The following is a 19555-nucleotide window of genomic DNA, read 5'->3' as shown; positions in this document are numbered from 1 at the left end:
AAACTTTGACCCAAACCAAGTGGTTCGCAATGACTGAACGGGGAGAATATCACGTTCCACGGTTCAAGAAAAGGTCTAAACAAGAGGCCTTAACAAAACATCAAAAATAAAGCTTCTGGGCCCATCTACCCACCTCCTCCCACAGCCCATGGACACTCTCCCCTATCATGGACTCTACCCACCCATTTAATCTCCTCCCACAGCCCATGTACAATCTCCCCCATCATGGACGCTACCCACCCATTTAATCTCCTCCCACAGCCCGTGTACATTGACCCTATCATGGACTCTACCCACCCATTTAATCTCCTCCCACAGCCCGTGTACATTGACCCTATCATGGACTCTACCCACCCATTTAATCTCCTCCCACAGCCCATGTACACTCTCCCCTATCATGGACTCTACCCACCCATTTAATCTCCTCCCACAGTCCATGTACACTCTACCCTATCATGGACTCTCCCCACCCATTTAATCTCCTCCCACTGCCCATGTACACTCTACCCTACCCTGGACTCTACCCACCTCCTCCCACAGCCCATGTACACTCTCCCCTATCATGGACTCTCCCCACCCATTTAATCCACTCCCACAGCCCATGTACACTCTCCCCTATCATGGACTCTACCCACCCATTCAATCTCCTCCCACAGCCCATGTACACTCTCCCCTATCATGGACTCTACCCATCCATTTAATCTCCTCCCACAGCCCGTGTACACTCTCCCCTATCATGGACTCTACCCACCCATTTAATCTCCTCCCACTGCCCATGTACACTCTCCCCTATCATGAACTCTACCCACCCATTTAATCTCCTCCCACAGCCCATGTACACTCTCCCCACCTATTTAATCTCCTCCCACAGCCCATGTACACTCTCCCCTATCATGGACTCTACCCACCCATTTAATCTCCTCCCACAGCTCATGGACACTCTCCCCTATCATGGACTCTACCCCACCCATTTAATCTCCTCCCACTGCCCATGTACACTCTCCCCTACCCTGGACACTACCCACCTCCTCCCACAGCCCATGTACACTCGCCCCTATCATGGACTCTCCCCACCCATTTAATCTCCTCCCACCACCCATGTACACTCTCCCCTATCATGGATTCTACCCACCCATTTAATCCACTCCCACAGCCCATGTACACTCTCCCCTATCATGGACTCTACCGACCCATTTAATCTCCTTCCACAGCCCATGTACACTCTCCCCTATCATGGACTCTACCCATCCATTTAATCTCCTCCCACAGCCCGTGTACACTCTCCCCTATCATGGACTCTACCCACCCATTTAATCTCCTCCCACTGCCCATGTACACTCTCCCCTATCATGGACTCTACCCACCCATTTAATCTCCTCCCACAGCCCATGTACACTCTCCCCACCTATTTAATCTCCTCCCACAGCCCATGTACACTCTCCCCTATCATGGACTCTACCCACCCATTTAATCTCCTCCCACAGCTCATGGACACTCTCCCCTATCATGGACTCTACCCCACCCATTTAATCTCCTCCCACTGCCCATGTACACTCTCCCCTACCCTGGACACTACCCACCTCCTCCCACAGCCCATGTACACTCTCCCCTATCATGGACTCTCCCCACCCATTTAATCTCCTCCCACCACCCATGTACACTCTCCCCTATCATGGATTCTACCCACCCATTTAATCCACTCCCACAGCCCATGTACACTCTCCCCTATCATGGACTCTACCGACCCATTTAATCTCCTTCCACAGCCCATGTACACTCTCCCCTATCATGGACTCTACCCATCCATTTAATCTCCTCCCACAGCCCATGTACACTCTCCCCACCCATTTAATCTCCTCCCACAGCCCATGTACACTCTCCCCTATCACAGACTCTACCCACCCATTTAATCTCCTCCCAGAGCCCATGTACACTCTCCCCTATCATGGACTCTACCCACCCATTTAATCTCCTCCCACAGCCCATGTACACTCTCCCCTATCATGGACTCTACCCATCCATGTAATCTCCTCCCACAGCCCATGTACACTCTCCCCTACCCTGGACTCGACCCACCTCCTCCCACAGCCCATGTACACTCTCCCCTATCATGGACTCTACCCACCCATTTAATCTCCTCCCACAGCCCATGTACACTCTCCCCTATCATGGACTGTACCCATCCATTTAATCTCCTCCCATAACCCATGTACACTCTCCCCTATCATGGACCCTACCCACCCATTTAATCTCCTCCCATAGCCCATGTACACTCTCCCCTATCATGGACCCTACCCACCCATTTAATCTCCTCCCACAGCCCATGTACACTCTCCCCTATTATGGACTCAGGAAAAATATCAATCCCGTAACTTTATCTAAAGGAACAATGTCCCGCCTCATTAACTCTTGCAGTGCTGGATGCCTTATTTTCTAAATTATGACAAACAATTCCTTTTTGTAATAAAGTACAGACACCAGTGATGCCTCTCGGGGGTTTTCTCTCACTCATTAGCTTCACTGTGGTAGTTTGTGTGTGTAAAAGGGCGAACCTGCATTTATGTAGCGCCTGATCATATCCTCAGGGCGTCCCAAAACTCTTCGCAGCCAATGAATTACCTTTGAAGAGTTATGTAGATAAACGGGGCAAGCAACGGTGCACAGTAAGATCCCACACAAAAAAGCAATGGGATAAATGATCTGCTTTTGGTGGTGCCTGAACACTTCCCTCTGCAACTGGACCCTGGACTTCCTAACAAACAGACCCCAGTCTGTCAAATTAGGTAACCACACCTCCCCGCCCCCCCCCGACCCTGAACACGGGGGCCCCACAAGGATGTGTGCTGAGCCCCCTCCTCTACTCCCTCTTCACCCACGACTGTGTGGCTGTTCATGGTTCCAACACCATCATCAAGTTTGCGGATGATACCACGGTAGTAGGCCAGATCACCAACAACGATGAGTCAGCCTACAGGGAGGAGGTCCAGCATCTCGTGAAGTGGTGCGCCGATAACAACCTGGCCCTTAACACCAAGAAAACCAAAGAAGTCATTGTGGACTTAAGGAAGTCTAAAGGCGGAAGTCACACCCCCATCCACATCCATGGGGCTGTGGTGGAAAGGGTGGACAGCTTTAAGTTCCTCGGAGTCCACATCACGGAAAACCTCTCCTGGTCCCTCAATACCTCCTCTCTGGTGAAGAAGGCCCAGCAGTGCCTATATTTCCTAAGGAGGCTGAAGGGATGTAACCTGTCACCCCTGATCCTCTCTAACTTTTACCGCTGCACAATAGAGAGCATCCTGACAAACTGTATCACAGTATGGTATGGCAGCTGTAGCTACTATGACTGGAAAGCCCTGCAGCGGGTAGTCAAAACTGCCCAACGCATTACCGGCACCCGGCTACCGACCATAGAGCACATATACCAGAAACGCTGTTTACGGAGGTCACGGACCATCATCAAAGACCCTACCCACCCCAGCCACAGTCTGTTCGCCCTCCTGCCATCTGGGAGACGCTACAGATGCATTCGCACCCGAACGACCAGATTTAGGAACAGCTTCTTTCCCAGGGCTGTCATCCTACTGAACTCCACAAATAAACTCTAAAGCCTGCACATCTGCCAATGCACTTTATTATGGTTATGTTTATGTTAATGTATTATAAACCAAATGAATGTTGAATGTTTAAATGTCTTAATCTAAATGTACACTCTCGGGAGCCGCAAGCCTACATTTCGTTGTACTGCACTTGTGCACTAACAATGACAATAAAGTTGATTATTATTATTAAAAGGTCAGTGGCCCCTGACCTTTCTGGGGGCCCAGGTCGTTGTCCCCCGACCTCTCCAATTTTCCAACGTCCGCACCCATGCGCTTCCCAGCTGGAGTTGGTGGACAGAGATCAGGATCAGAAACCCAGGCACTAGGCCCATTGTAACATCGGCAGCACCACCCAGGTGGGACTAACTGACGGCGGAGACTGGCCGATCAACCCAAAACTCTCCTGACCCCAATGGTTCAGTATCACGTTGGTGATGCATCCACTCACCGAGCCCCGGGGGAGAGGGGGCCCACTCGCCGAGCCCTGGGGACGGGGGGGCGCACTCGCCGAGCCCTGGGGACGGGGGGGGGGGGCCCACTTACTGACTCACCAAGCCCTGGAGAGAGGGGGGCCCATCAGTCCTTGAGTTCTCATTGATTTGCAGCGAGCTGTGTTTTGCTACAAGCTCTGTTAATGTTCAGAGAATCGGTCAGTATATTATGTACAAAAATAAGATGCTATTTTAGGAAAACAAACCTCAAACTTCCCTTTTCACTTCTACATCGGTCATTATTAGATTTGCCGTGAATAACATTGCGTTTGCGCCCTGTACTCTGCATTCTCACACGCTATTTATGGTCAGTGTTGTCTGGTGATAGCTTTGTTTTTAGTTCATTCACGGGATGTGGGAGTCACAGGCAAGGTCAGCATTTATTGCCCATCCCTCTTTGCCCTTGATCCGCTTTATACAACTGTCTCGCTCGGCCATTTCAGAGGGCAGTTAAGAGTCAATCACATTGCTGTGAGACTGGAGTCACATATAGGCCAGACCGGGTAAGGACCGTAGATTTCCTTCCCTAAAGGACATTAGTGAACCAGACGGGTTTCTACAACAATCCGGTACTTTCATGGTCACCATTACTGATACTAGTAATTATTCCAGATTTATTTAATTAACTGAAGTTAAATTTCCCAGCTGCCGTGGTGTTGTTTGAACTCATGTCTCGCGGATTACTAGTCCAGTACCCTAACCACTATGCGACCGCACGCTGTTGGGTCGGGGTGACCTGGAGCCTGTACCGAGTCAATGTCCGGTTTCAATATCCAAGTTTGCCGACGATACAAAGATGGGAGGGAAAGCAATGAGTGAGGAGGACATAAAAAACCTGCAAAAGGACATAGACAGGCTAAGTGAGTGGGCAGATGGAATATAATGTTGGAAAGTATGAGGTTATGCACTTTGGCAGAAAAAATCAAAGAGCAAGTTATTATCTAAATGGAGAGAAACTGCAAAGTGCTACAGTACAAAGGGGTCTGGGGGTCCTGGTGCATGAAACACAAAAGGTTAGTATGCAGGTACAGCAGGTGATCAGGAAGGCCAATGGAATCTTGGCTTTTATTGCAAGGGGGATGGAGTATAAAAGCAGGGAAGTCTTGCTTCAGTTATACAGGATTAATTAAAAATGTCCTAGTAAAGGATCCCCTTGGAATGAGTGACCATAACATGGTTGAATTCCATATTCAAGTAGAGGGTGAGAAGGTTGGATCTCAAATAAGCGTGCTGAGCTTGAATAAAGGAGACTATGAAGGAATACGAGCGGAATTGAGTAGAGTGGACTGGGAAAATAGATTAAAGGGTAAGACGGTACATGATCAGTGGTGTACATTTAAGGAGTTATTTTACAACTTCCAAAAAAAAAATATTCCACTGAGGAAAAAAGGGTGTAAAAGAAAAGATAGCCATCCGTGGCTAAGTAAAGTAATTAAGGATAGTATCCGACTAAAAACAAGGGCATATAAGGTAGCCAAATCTAGCGGGAGGATAGAAGATTGGGAAGTCTTTAAAAGACAGCAAAAAATAACTAAAAGATTGATTAAGAAAGGGAAGATAGATTATGAAAGTAAATTAGCAAAAAAATATAAAAACAGATAGCAAAAGTTTCTATAATTATATAAAAAGAAAAAGGGTGGCTAAAGTAAATGTTGGTTCCTTGGAGGATGAGACTGGGAAATTAATGGTGGGAAACATGGAGATGACAAAAACGCTGAACAAATATTTTGTATCAGTCTTTACCGTAGAGGACACTAAGAATATCCCAACACTGGACAAACAGGGGGCGAGGAGCTAAATACGATTAAAATCACTAAGGAAGTGGTACTTGGTAAAATAATGGGACTTAAGCCGGATAAATCCCCTGGACCTGATGGCTTACATCCTAGGGTCTTGAGGGAAGTAGCGGTAGGGATTGTGGATGCATTGGTAATAATTTTCCAAAACTCCTGGACTCAGCAAAGGTCCCGGCAGATTGGAAAACTGCTAATGTAACACCCTTATTTAAAAAGGGTAGTAGGCAGAAGGCTGGAAACTATAGACCTGTTAGCCTAACATCTGTGGTTGGTAAAATGTTAAGAGTCCATTATTAAGGAGACAGTAACGGGACATTTGGATAAACATAATTTAATAGGACAAAGTCAGCATGGTTTTATGAAGGGGAAGTCATGTTTGACAAATTTGCTGGAGTTCTTTGAGGAAGTAACATACAGGGTGGATAAAGGGGAACCAGTGGACGTAGTGTATTTAGACTTCCAAAAGGCATTTGACAAGGTGCCACACAAAAGATTATTGCTAAAGATAAAAAAAATCACGGGATTGGGGGTAATATTCTGGTGTGGGTGGAGAATTGGCTCTCTAACAGAAGGCAGAGAGTTGGGATAAATGGTTCATTCTCAGACTGGCAATCAGTAACTAGTGGTGTTCCGTAGGGGTCAGTGCTGGGTCCCCAACTCTTTACAATCTATATTAATGATTTGGAGGAAGGGACCGAGTGTAACATATCAAAGTTTGCAGATGATACAAAGATGGGAGGGAAAGTAGTGAGTGAGGAGGACATAAAAAACCTGCAAAGTGACATAGACAGGCTAAGTAAGTGGGCAGAGATTTGGCAGATGGAATACAATACTGGAAAGTGTGAGGTTATGCACTTTGGCAGGAAAAATCATAGAGCAAGTTATTGGCCCAGAAATTCGGGTCGGGGGCTTGCCGCGCGTGCAAGCCCCCGATCTGCACTTACGCGACGCGCCGGCCGTTGAGCTTCAGGGACGCCTGGAATTCCTGTTTTAAAATGTTGACTCCCGGGCAGCGTCTGACGTCACGCCGCCCAGGAGTGCAGCCAGCGCGAAGCCTGGAGTGCGCTGTGCAACTGAGACACGCCCCTTGAGGTCTCAGTTTAATAGGACACGCCCCCAATGTTTCTCACAAGCTGCTAAGCATTTTTACATGTAGAGCAGCATTTTAAATAGGTTTTTGGTATTTTTATGAAGCTTTTGGTAACTTTTATAAACTTTTTAAAACGTTTACATTATTTTGAAGAATCTGAAGTAGTTTTAAACAGAATTAAAGCAATTTAAAGACTTTTAAAAGCCCTAAAAGAATTTTTTTTATTCCATTTATTTATTTAGCAATGTCGTCGTCATACGTGTCTTCACACTGTTCCCTTTGGGGAACTGTATGAAGTGGTGGAAGGATTTATGGCCGTGATTAACGCTCATTCCGTGACCGTAACCATCTTTGAACCAGCCATTAGGGTGGTTGGTCCTATGGCGGGAGGGTTTTGCGGGCTCCCACAAGCTATACAAGGAGGGGGGGGGGGGCCACCCACACCCACGGACGCAAATATCCCACTGGATGTCAACCCAGAATTTAGAGCCGGAGCTCCGACTCCACTTGCCGGGACTGTCTGGAGCAGGGTTCGAAACCCTATCCCGTCTGGCCCAGCGGCGGGGATCCTACCGCTACGCCAAAAGCCCACTCCGATTAGCAACGTGAAATGTCTGGAATGAGCACAATTCACGGCATTAAAAGAACTCACAATTGAACTGATGATGACCTCGGCAATCTCCTCAACGAGGTGGAGGCGCAGCGCCTGCTCATCATTGGTAATGAGAAGTCAAAGGCGCCGCAAAAAGGACAGATGATAGCTTGGTCTTTCAAGTGGCAGCATAGGGCTCCAGTCACGGGGAGGGACAAGGCGCAGGAAACGTATGGGTGTCACCTTTTGCGCGGAGTGGGCCTTTTGCGTAGCGGTAAGCATCCCCGCCGCTGGGCCAGAAGGAGTAGGGTTTCGAACCCCGCTCCAAAACAGTCCCGGCAAGTGGAGTCGGAGCTCCAACTATAAATTCTGGGTGGACATCCAGCGGGATACTTGCGTCCGCGGGTGTGGGTGGCCCCCCCCCCCTCAGATGGGTTGTGGGAGCCCGTAAAACCCTCACGCCATAGGACTAACCACCCTAATGGCTGGTATGAAGATGGTTATGGTCACGGAAGGAGTGTTAACGTGGCCAGAAATCCTTCCACCACTTCATACAGTTCCCGAAAGGGAACAGTGTGAGGATACGTACGACGATGACCTCTTGCGCAATGCACCTCCTTGGACCCTCAGTCGCAGATGCGAGGGGGCAAATCGTGCAATTGTTAAATTTTTCATTTTATTGACATGTAAAATGTTGGCCCAGTAATTCCCTTCCAAACGCGCGAGTACGGTCGGGGTACTTACGCGTCTGGCCGGAGGAAATGCCGGTTTTCAGCATGCACAGCGCATGCGGGGAAAACTGGCATTTCCTGTCCTCTGAATGAAGGGGTTCAGAGGCAGAACGCGTGCGACTGTACAGGCAGCGCATGCGCAGTAAAATTCGCCGCTTTCATTCATGCTTTCAGTGAGGTCAAGTCCTTACAACTTACACATGAAAAAAGCATGAGTACAGTTGCTCCAGAGGCTGCGGAGGAAGATATTTCTTATCGTGGAGCTTCTGAAAGGCAAAATTTTTGTTTGGGAAAGGGAGGAAAGTTATTTTAAGAAATGCTGAGGTAAGTTTTAAAGTTTATTTTTGTTTTTTAAAACGGGTTTTCAGTACTGTAGGTAGAAGGATCAATTGTGGCTATGTGAATTGAATTTGCTGTGTTTATTAAATGTGAAAATGACTCCAACATTTTTAAGAAAGAAACTTTTCATCAGTAATATATTCTTTTAAGTAATTATGTATGTATGTCTGTATATATTCCTTTGCGTGTATGTATATATTCCTTTACTTATGTGTATGAATGTATGTATTTAATTATGACTTTCAGCGAAAGTAACTTATTGGAAAATCATAATTAAAAACATACATTCATACACATAAGTAAAGGAATATAAAACATACATACATATACGTAAAGGAATATATGCAGACATACATACATAATTACTTATTACTGATGAAAAGTTTCTTTCTTAAAAGTGTTGGAAATGTTACATTACTCATTTTAGAACACTCATTCTCACATTCAATTCACACAGCCACAATTGCTCCTTCTACCTACCGTACTGAAAACCCATTTAAAAAAAAAAATTTAAACTTTAAAACTTACCTCAGCATTTCTTAAAATAACTTTCCTCCCTTTCCCAAACAAAAATATTGCCTTTCAGAAGCTGCACGATAAAATATATCTTCCTCCGCAGCCTTGGAGCAACTTTACACATGCTTTTTTCAAGTGTAACTTGTAAGGACTTACCCTCACTGAATCCATGAATGAAATCGACGAAGTTCACTGCGCACGCGCTGCCTGTGCAGTCGCACGTGCTGTGCCTCTGAACCCCTTCGTTCAGAGGACTGGAAATGCCGGTTTTCCCCGCATGCGCTGTGCATGCTGAACACGGGCATTTCCTCCGGCCAGACACGTGAGTACCCCGACCGTACTCACGCGTTCAGAGAGGAATTACTGGGCCATTATCTTAATGGTAAGAAACTGGAAAGTACTGAAGTACAAAGGGATCGGGGGGTCCTGGTGCACGAAACTCAAAAAGTTAGTATGCAGGTGCAGCAAGTGATCAAGAAGGCCAATGGAATGTTGGCTTTTATTGCTAGGGGGATAGAATATAAAAACAGGGAGGTATTGCTGCAGTTGTACAAGGTATTGGTGAGACCGCACCTGGAATACTGCATACAGTTTTGGTGTCCATGCTTAAGAAAAGACATACTTGCTCTCGAGTCAGTACAAAGAAGGTTCACTCGGTTAATCCCGGGGATGAGGGGGTGGTCATATGAGGAGAGGTTGAGTAGATTGGGACTCTACTCATTGGAGTTCAGAAGAATGAGAGGCGATCTTATCGAAACATACAAGATTGTGAGGGGGCTTGATCGGGTGGATGCGGTGAGGATGTTTCCACTGATGGGCGAGACTAGAACTAGGGGGCATAATCTTAGAATAAGGGGCTGCCCTTTCAAAACTGAGATGAGGAGAAACTTCTTCACTCAGAGGGTAGTAAATCTATGGAATTTGCTACCTCAGAGAGCTGCGGAAGCTGCGACACTAAATAAATTTAAAATGGAGATAGACAGTTTCCTAGCAGATAAGGGAATTAGGGGTTACGGGGAGAGGGCAGGGAAGTGGACGTGAGTCTAGATTCGGATCAGCCATGATCCTATTGAATGGCGGAGCAGGCCCGAGGGGCCGTATAGCCTACTCCTGCTCCTATTTCTTATGTTCTTATGTTCTAGAGCCAACAGTGGGGGTGGGGCTGCAGGAAACACAGACGTGGTCGTGCTGGAGTTGGCCCCCACCTCGTACACGGGGCCACTGAAGCAGCTCCCTCATCACTGGCCCAAACAGATGCTTGCTGGGCATTCAGGAAAGTCTGAAGGAGATACTTGCCTTGGAGGCGGTGCAGCGAAGGTTCACTAGATTGATTCCTGGGACGAGAGGGCTGTCCTATGAGGAGAGATTGTGTAGAATGGGCCGATACTCTCTGGAGTTTAGAAGAATGAGAGGTGATCTCATTGAAACATATAAGATATTGAAGGGGATTGACAGGGTAGATGCTGAGAGGTTGTTTCCCCTGGCTGGAGTGTCTAGAACCAGGGGGTCAGTCTCAGAATAAGGGGTCGGCCATTTAGGACTGAGATGAGGATGAATTTCTTCACCGAGGGTGGTGAATCTTTTGAATTCTCTACCCCTGTGGATGCTCAGTCGTTAAGTATATTCAAGGCTGAGATCGATAGATTGTTGGACACGAAGGAAATCAAGGGATATGGGGATAGTGCGGGAAAGTGCAGATGAGGTAGAAGATCAGCCATGATCTTATTGAATGGCTCGAGGGGCCGAATAGCCGACTCCTGCTCCTAATTCTTATGTCCATGGGCAGATTATCAAAGCTCCCACTGCACCTGTATCTTCAGCGTGGGCATTGGTTGTCCACCATTGATCAAACCTTGGACTAGGTGGGCACCAGCACATGACAAAACCCACGTCCCTCGCTCTTCCCCACAGCCCTGTAAATTTTTCCTTTTTCAAGTATTTATCCAATTCCCTTTTGAAAGTTACTATTGAATCTGCTTCCACCGCCCTTTCAGGCAGCGCATTCCAGATCACAACAACTCGCTGCGTAAAAAAAATCCTCATCTCCCCTCTGGTTCTTTTGCCAATTATATTAAATCTGTCCTCTGGTCACCGACCCTCCTGCCACTGGAAACAGTTTCTCCTTATTTATTCTATCAAAACCCAGCATGATTTTGAACAACTCTATCAAATCTCCCCTTACTCTCAGCTGACACACCAGGGAGTGCTGCACTGTTGGGAGGTGCGTCCTTGAATTGAATCACCTACTCGTTCAGCTGGATGTGAAAGATTCTCACCACACAATCTGAAGAGGTGGTGTGGAGATGCCGGTGTTGGACTGGGGTGGACAAATGTAAGAAGTCACACAACACCAGGTTATAGTCCAACAGTTTTATTTGAAATCACAAGCTTTCGGAGTGCTGCTCCTTCGTCAGGTGAAGTGGAGAGATGCATAAAGACACAGCTTATATAGTCAGAGAATAATGTCAGATGTTTACAGGTAATCTTTCTAACTGCCATTTATCACACCTCGGCAGAGAGATAATCACAGCAATCAAAGGTGTGAATGGTGTCCAAACAGGTCAGTCAGGAAAACATTGCATCAAAGAACAATGAGGTGGGGTCACAAGGGGTAAAATGTTGCAGGTGCTGGGGTCTGTATGAAAAACAACAAACAGACAAAAAACCATTTTCCTTGCTGGAAATCACAGCAGGTCCGGCCGCATCTGTGCAGAGAGAACAAGCCAACGACGACTCGAGTCCGGGTGACCCCACGCCAGGCGGGGCCACACGCAGCATGACATGAACCCAAGATCCCGGCCGAGCACGGAACCCGGCCACCTGCCCCCGCTCCATGACCCCGCGTTGCCGCGTGTCTCGAAAGCCGCCCCGGAGAACGCCCACCCGAAGACCAGAGGCCGAACGTCCCCGACCGCTGAAGTGCTCCCCGACTGGGAGGGAACACTCCTGCCTGGCAATTGTTGCGCGGTGTCCGTTCATCCGTTGTCGCAGTGTCTGCATGGTCTCGCCGATGCACCATGCCCCGGGGCATCCCCTCCTGCAACGTATGAGGTAGACAACGTTGGCCGAGCCACACGAGCATGCACCAGGCGGGCGGCGTCCTCATGTGTGATGACGGCATCCGTGCCGATGATCCGGCATGCCCCGCAGAGGCCGCCGCTCCCCCAAAAGCCGGGCAATCTGCCGCGAACGATGGTCCGCCCAAGGCCAGGCGGCTGCCTGAAGGCGAGCAGTGGAGGCGTGGGGATGGCCCCAGTGAGGCGTTCGTCGTCATCGACGACACATTGAAGGCTGTGAAGAACATGGCGCAGCCTCTCCGCTCCGGGAAGCACTGGACGACGAAGGGTACTCTGTTGGCTGTGCCCCGTGCTTGTCCCCCGAGGAGGTCCACGCGATTTTTCGCTGTGGCCCGTCGGAACTGTCGATCGACGAGCCGAGCATCACATCCCGCTCCCACGAGGGTGCCCTTCAGCGTCTGCAGGCGTCCATCGCGTTCCTCCCCATCCGAGCAGATCCCGCGTATTTGCAGGGCTTGTCAACAGGGGACGGCCCTTCCAACATGGCCAGGGCGGAAGCTGGAGAAGTGGAGCACCCCAAGGCCGTCCGTGGGCCCGTGGTAGAGTGAAGTGCTGAGGCGTCCGTCCCTGATGGAGACCCGTGCACCCAAGAATGAAACCAATTCTGAGGAGCAGTCCATGGTGAGCCCGATGGTGGGATGGAACTTGCCAATGTTATCATGTAGTCTTTTCAGTGATTCTTCGCCGTGGGTCCATAGGAAGAAAATGTCGTCAATGCATCTGGTGCACAGCGCTGGCTGGAGGTCCCATGCAGTGAAGAAGTCCCGCCCGAACCTGTGCATGAAGATGCTGGCGCATTGGGGTGCGAACTTGGTCCCCACGGCTGCTCCGCGTGTCTGGGCAAAGAACCGGCCGCCGAAGGCGAAGACACCGCGGCCAAGAACGCTGCGTGTAGCCCCGCCTGGCGTGGGGTCATCCGGACTCGAGTAGTCGTTGGCTTGTTCTCTCTGCACAGATGCAGCCAGACCTGCTGTGATTTCCAGCAAGGAAAATGTTTGTCTGTTTGTTGTTTTTCATACAGACCCCAGCATCTGCAGCATTTTACCCCTTGTGACCCCACCTCATTGTTCTTTGATGTAATGTTTTCCTGACTGACCTGTTTGGACACCATTCACACCTTTGATTGCTGTGATTATCTCTCTGCCGAGGTGTGATAAATGGCAGTTAGAAAGATTACCTGTAAACATCTGACATTATTCTCTGACTATATAAGCTGTGTTTTTATGCATTTCTCCACTTCACCTGATGAAGGAGCAGCGCTCCGAAAGCTTGTGATTTCAAATAAAGCTGTTGGACTATAACCTGGTGTTGTGTGACTTCTTACATCTGAAGAGGAGCAGGGTAGCTCTCCTAGTAACTCAACTGAGGCTCATTCTTCACCCCAAAACGGAGTAACTGCTTAATCTCCTCACTGCCTTCTGCATATCAGTAAATAAATACTTCAAGTGAAATAATTTGTAGATCTACAGTGAGTGGGACTAATTGGAGAGCTTGTTCAAAGAGCCGGCGCAGGCACGGTGGGCCGAATGGCCTCCTCCTGTGCTGTGTGATTTTACGATTCTATGTAGGGCATCGCAATACTTAAAAGCATTGATCAGGATACTGCAGGAGCTGCTACATCATTGTGATTCCTTCTTTTTATAAAGATCCTGATACAAGAAATTCTCGGGGGAACCTTCCCTCCAAAAATCCACTGCTGGCCATGTTTGAGAGACAGCGAGATAGAGCGAGCACGAGCAATGGGGGGGGGGGGGAAAAAGAGGGCGCGAGGGGGGGGGAAAGAGGGCGTGAGGGGGGAGGGCGCGAGAGAGAGGGGGGGGGAGAGGGCGCGAGAGGGGGGGAAAGAGGGCGCAAGGGGGGAGGGCGCGAGAGGGGGGGGGAGAGGGCGCGAGAGAGAGGGGGGGGAGAGGGCGCGGGGGGGGGGGAAGAGGGCGCGGGGGGGGAAAGAGGGCGGAGAGGGGGGAGAGGGCACGAGAGAACGCGGAGAGGGGCGAGAGAGAGGGCGAGAGGGGGCGAGCAAGGGCGAGAGAGGGAGAGCGGGCGAGAGAGGGAGAGCGAGCGAGAGGGCGAGAGAGAGGGCGAGAGAGAGCGCGAGAGAGGGCGAGAGAGAGGGACTTGCTGACTACACTGACCCCAGTTAAACCACAACAATTGCCAGCAATCTAGGGGGAAAAAAATCGGAATTTACCGCAGATTTCAGCTCCACTACGAAGTAAACACATCGACTCCCCTGTGAAAAACCACTCTGATTAAACACAGCAAGAAGCTGCAGCCTCCGCAGAGGTTGGGACACCGAAAATACAGAACCAGGAAGGGTCAGTGCGATCCAGTCACCATGTTCAAAACATCCCAGAATATCCTCCGACTGCCACAGCACTCAAACCCTTCCCGCGCCAAATATCAATCCAGCTCCCATTGGAACGTGGCTCTGCTCCCGCCAGGATCAGTCTCTTCCCCAGCCTCCGTGTGAAGCCATTAAACGTTTCACCTTCCCTCCTCGGAGCCCATGTCTGTGACCGCGTTAAACCATTTATCGACATTAGTTTCATCAACACGTCTTAGAAACTAAAATAGTAGTCACCCCTAAACCCCCCTCCTCTGCAATATTACCACCAAATATGCCGGGTTGCTATTTATTTATTCCTTCTGGGGATGTGGGCGTCGCTGGCAAGGCCGGCATTTATTGCCCATCCCCAGTTGCCCTGAGAAGGTGGGGGTGGGCCGCCTTCTTGAACCGCTGGGAGCGGGTTTGATACAAACTGAGTGTCTCGCTCGGCCACTTCAGAGGGCAGTTCAGAGTCACCCACGATGGTGTGGGACTGGAGTCACCTATAGGCCCAGACCGGGTAAGGACGGCAGGTTTCCTTCCCTAAAGGGACATCAGTGAACCCGTTGGGTTTTTACGACAATCCGACAGCCTCACGGTCACTTTTACTGAGATAAGATTTTTATTCCCAGATGTTTCATTAAAGAAAGAAAAGATTTGCATTTCTGCAACACCGTTCACAACCACCGGATGCCCCAGCGCGCTTCACAGCCAATGAAGTACGTTTTGAGGTGTGGTCACTGTTGTAATGTGAGAAACACGGCAGCCAATTTGCACACAGCAAACTCCCACAAACAGCAATGTGATGATGACCAGATCATGTGTTTAGATGTTAGTTGGGAGATAAATATTGGCCCTAGGACACCGAGGAGAACTCCCGCTGCTCGTCCTCTAAATAGTCCCATGGGATCTTTTACATCCACCTGAGAGAGCAGACGGGGCCTTGGTTTAACATCTCATCCGAAAGACCGACAGTGCGGCGCTACCTCAGTACTGCCCCTCCGACAGTGCAGCGCCCCCTCAGTACTGCCCCGCCGACAGTGCGGTGCTGCCTCAGTACTGCCCCTCACGACAGTGCGGCGCTCCCTCAGTACTGTCCCTCCGATAGTGTGGCACTCCCTCAGTATTGGCCCTCCGACAGTGCGGCGCTCCCTCAGTACTGGCCCTCCGACAGTGCGGCGCTCCCTCAGTACTGCCCCTCACGACAGTGCGGTGCTGCCTCAGTACTGCCCCTCACGACAGTGCGGCACTCTCTCAGTACTGACCCTCCCTCAGTACTGTCCCTCCGATAGTGCGGCACTCTCTCAGTACTGCACTGGGAGTGTCGGCCCAGATTTTTGTGCTCAATTCTCTGGAGTGGGACTTGAACCCACGACCTTCTGACTCCGATGTGTGTGCTGCCCACTGAGCCACAGCTGACACTGGAGTGCAATTCAAATTCTCAAACTGCCGTGGTGGGATTTGAATTCATGATCCTAGGATTCTTCTTAGGCAGTCCCTCGGAACCGAGGATGACTTGCTTCCACACGAAAAATTAGTTCGCAGGTGACTGATGAGTCCAATGCGGGACCTACAGTCTCTGTCACAGGTGGGGCAGACGGTGGTTGAAGGGGCGGGTGGGTGGGGTGCTTGGGTTGACGTGCGCTCCTTGCGCTTGGCTTCCGCTTGCTCCCGGCGAAGAGACTCGAGGTTTTCGGCGCCTACCCGAATGCTTCTCCTCCACTTTGTGCGGTCTTGGGCCAGGGATTCCCAGGTGTCGGTGGGGATGTTACACTTTTTCAAGGAGGCTTTGAGGGTGTCCTTGAAGCATTTCCTCTGCCCACCTGGGGCTCTCTTGCTGTGCCAGAGCTCCGAGTAGAGCGCTTGTTTTGGGAGTCTCGTATCAGGCATGCGGACGATGTGACCCGTCCATCGGAGCTGATCGAGCGTGGTCAAAGCTTCGATGCTGGGGATGTTGGCCTGAGCGAGAACACTAACATTGGTGCGCCTATCCTGCCAATGGATTTGCAGGATCTTGCGGAGACAGCATTGGTCGTACCTCTCCAGTGCTTTGAGTTGCCTGCTGTACATGGTCCATGTCTCTGAAGCATACAGCAGGGCGGGTATCACTGCTGCTCTGTAGACCATGAGCTTGGTGCCGGGTTTGAGGTCCTGGTCTTCAAACACTCTCTTCCTCAGGCGACCAAAGGCTGCACTGGCACACTGAAGGTGGTGTTGGACTTCGTCATCGACGTCTGCCCTTGTTGACAGTAGGCTCCCGAGGTATGGAAAGTGGTCCATGTTGTCCAAGGCCTTGTCGTGGATTTTGATAATCGGGGGGCAGTACTATGTGGCGGGGGCAGGTTGGTAGAGGACCTGTGTCTTACGGATGTTTAGTGTAAGGCCTATGCTCTCGTATGCTTCGGTGAAGGTGTTGACGATGGTTTGGAGTTCGACCTCCAATATCGGTATTACGTTAGCTATCCGCCAGTCCTCTGGCACTACACCTTTTTCTAACAAATGATTAAATATGTATAGTAATGCCTCTGCTATCTCTTCCCTAGATTCTTTTAAAATGCATGGATCCAGGGGTTTTATCCTCTTTGAGTTTGATTAGTTTACTTAATATATCCCCTTTTTAATTTTAAATGCACTTATCTCATTACTAATCGCATCATCCAATGTCATGTCCACCTCTTCTGTCTCCCTGGTAAATACCGGTGAAATAATGATTTAATATTTCTGCCATCTCTCTATCGTTACCTCATGTCACTGTTGCTTCTTCTGCCAATCACCTTAAATCTGTGTCCTCTGGTTCTCGACCCTTCCGCCAATGGGAACAGTTTCTCTCTATCTACTCTGTCGAGACCCCTCATGATTTTGAACACCTCTATCAAATCCCCTCTCAACCTTCTCTGCTCCAAGGAGAACAACCCCAGCTTCTCCAGTCTATCCACGTAACTCTGGCCAAGCTTCTGGTCGCCTGTCCGGATATCTCCTTATGTGGCTCGGTGTCAAATTTTTGTCTGATAATCGCTCCTGTGAAGCACCCTGGGGCGTTTTACTACATTAAAGGTGCTGTATAAATAGAAGCTGTGGTGAGAGTATGTGAGTGAGTGTGAGAGAGGCGAAGTGTGAAGTCTGTGCCAGTGAGAGTGAGAGAGTGTGAGTGTGAGAGAGAGAATGAGTGTGTGAGTCTGAGAGACTGAGTGTGAGTGAGAGGTGCTGGGAGTGTGAGAGGGGCTGAGTGTGAGTGGCGCTGGGAGTGTGAGAGGCTGAGTGTGAAGTCTGTGCCAGTGAGAGGCTATGAGTGAGAGACTGAGTGTGAGAGGCTGAGTGTGAGAGAGAGTGAGTGTGAGAGGCCGAGTGTGAGAGAGTGTGTGAGGCTGAGTGAGAGAGAGAGAGGCTGAGTGTGAGAGTGTGAGAGGCTGAGTGTGAGAGAGAGTGTGAGTGTGAGAGGCTGAGTGTGAGTGAGTGTGAGAGAGAGTATGAGAGAGAGTGAGTGTGAGGGAGGCTGTGAGAGAGTGTGAGAGAGGCTGAGTGTGAGAGGCTGTGAGTGTGAGTGAGGCTGAGTGTGAGAGAGGCTGAGTGTGAGTGGCTGTGAGTGTGAGAGAGGCTGAGTGTGAGAGAGGCTGAGTGTGAGTGAGTGTGAGGGAGGCTGAGTGTGAGGGAGGCTGAGTGTGAGTGAGTGTGAGGGAGGCTGAGTGTGAGTGAGTGTGAGAGAGGCTGAGTGTGAGGGAGGGTGAGTGAGTGTGAGAGGCTGAGTGTGAGGGAGGCCGAGACTGTGGTTGTGCTAATTCTGTGCAGTGTGAGGGAGGCTGGGGCGCTAGTCCAATGGAGCTGATGCTCCAGCTGTCAGGGTCAGTTTCAGTGCGGATCAGGCAACGCATTAAAACAATTACACCTTAATCCCGGCTCACTCCCGAACAGAAATACATTCCCAGCACAGCAATAAGACAGAGACAGAGACAACACCGAGCAGCCAATGCAGAGTCCCCGCCCTGTGGAGCTAAAAACAGAATGTGGGGAAATTGCAATAAATAGGAATAACATTTCCGAGCCCGCAATTCATCAAACCTCGCTGCAATAAAATTCAGGAATCTATTTAATAACCGGTGCGCACCGTGAATAATGATTTTTATAATTAATCCAATGTTTCCCGTGCAGTTGCATGCGTCACACCTCAACATATGGTCAGATATTTAGCTACCAGCTGTAAATCTTTGCTTGAAATGTTTTGGGTAAATTCACTTACCGGCGGGGGAAGAGGCCGGGTTCCGGGGCTCAGACACAAGCGGCCGCTTCCAAGACACAAAGCAAAAGATGGCTGCAATGCAGCTCCTTAAAGTGACAGAAACTGTTCAGTCAGGTGCAAAACATCCTCTCTCACACTCGACAAATCAGCAACCTCTCCAAACCTCAAGAGCGGAGGCTGAGGGTTCGATGCATCTATAGGGTTAAATATGTCTACGCCTGCTTCTAAATTTACAAATTAAACAAATTAAAAAACAGGGCAAAATTATTAGCGACATGTCAGGTTGTCTCAGTGAGTCAGAAAGTCGTGGGTTAAAGTCCCCAATCCAGAGACTTCAGCACAAAATCCAGGCTGACACTCCAGCGCAGTGCTGAGGGAGCGCCGCACTGTCGGAGGGGCGGTACTGAGGGAGCGCTGCTCTGTCGGAGGGGCGGTACTGAGGGAGCGCCGCACTGTCGGAGGGGCAGTGCTGAGGGAGCACTGCACTGTCGGAGGGGCAGTACTGAGGGAGCGCTGCTCTGTCGGAGGGGCGGTACTGAGGGAGCGCTGCTCTGTCGGAGGGGCGGTACTGAGGGAGCGCTGCTCTGTCGGAGGGGCAGCACTGAGGGAGCGCTGCACTGTCGGAGGTGCAGTACTGAGGGAGCGCCGCACTGTCGGAGGGACGGTACTGAGGGAGCGCCGCACTGTCGGAGGGGCAGTACTGACGGAGCCTGCACTGTCGGAGGGGCAGTACTGAGGGAGCGCCGCACTGTCGGAGGGGC

General features: G+C 50.0%; 1 protein-coding gene across 1 annotated transcript in view; it reads right to left on the bottom strand.

Annotated features, from left to right (window-relative positions):
* cyfip2 (cytoplasmic FMR1 interacting protein 2) overlaps nucleotides 1-18931 on the bottom strand; it is a 127218-nt gene extending 108287 nt beyond the window's left edge. The window contains exon 1 of the mRNA XM_085996071.1: nucleotides 18795-18931. The gene's annotated coding sequence lies outside the window, so the exon portion shown is untranslated. The remainder of the gene's footprint in view (nucleotides 1-18794) is intronic.
* Nucleotides 18932-19555: the final 624 nt, after the last annotated feature.

Source organism: Somniosus microcephalus, chromosome 8, assembly GCF_052327205.1.
Source record: "Somniosus microcephalus isolate GS21.2 chromosome 8, FLI_Smic_1.0, whole genome shotgun sequence".
Taxonomy (NCBI): domain Eukaryota; kingdom Metazoa; phylum Chordata; class Chondrichthyes; order Squaliformes; family Somniosidae; genus Somniosus; species Somniosus microcephalus.
This window is presented reverse-complemented; position numbering and strand designations above follow the sequence as displayed.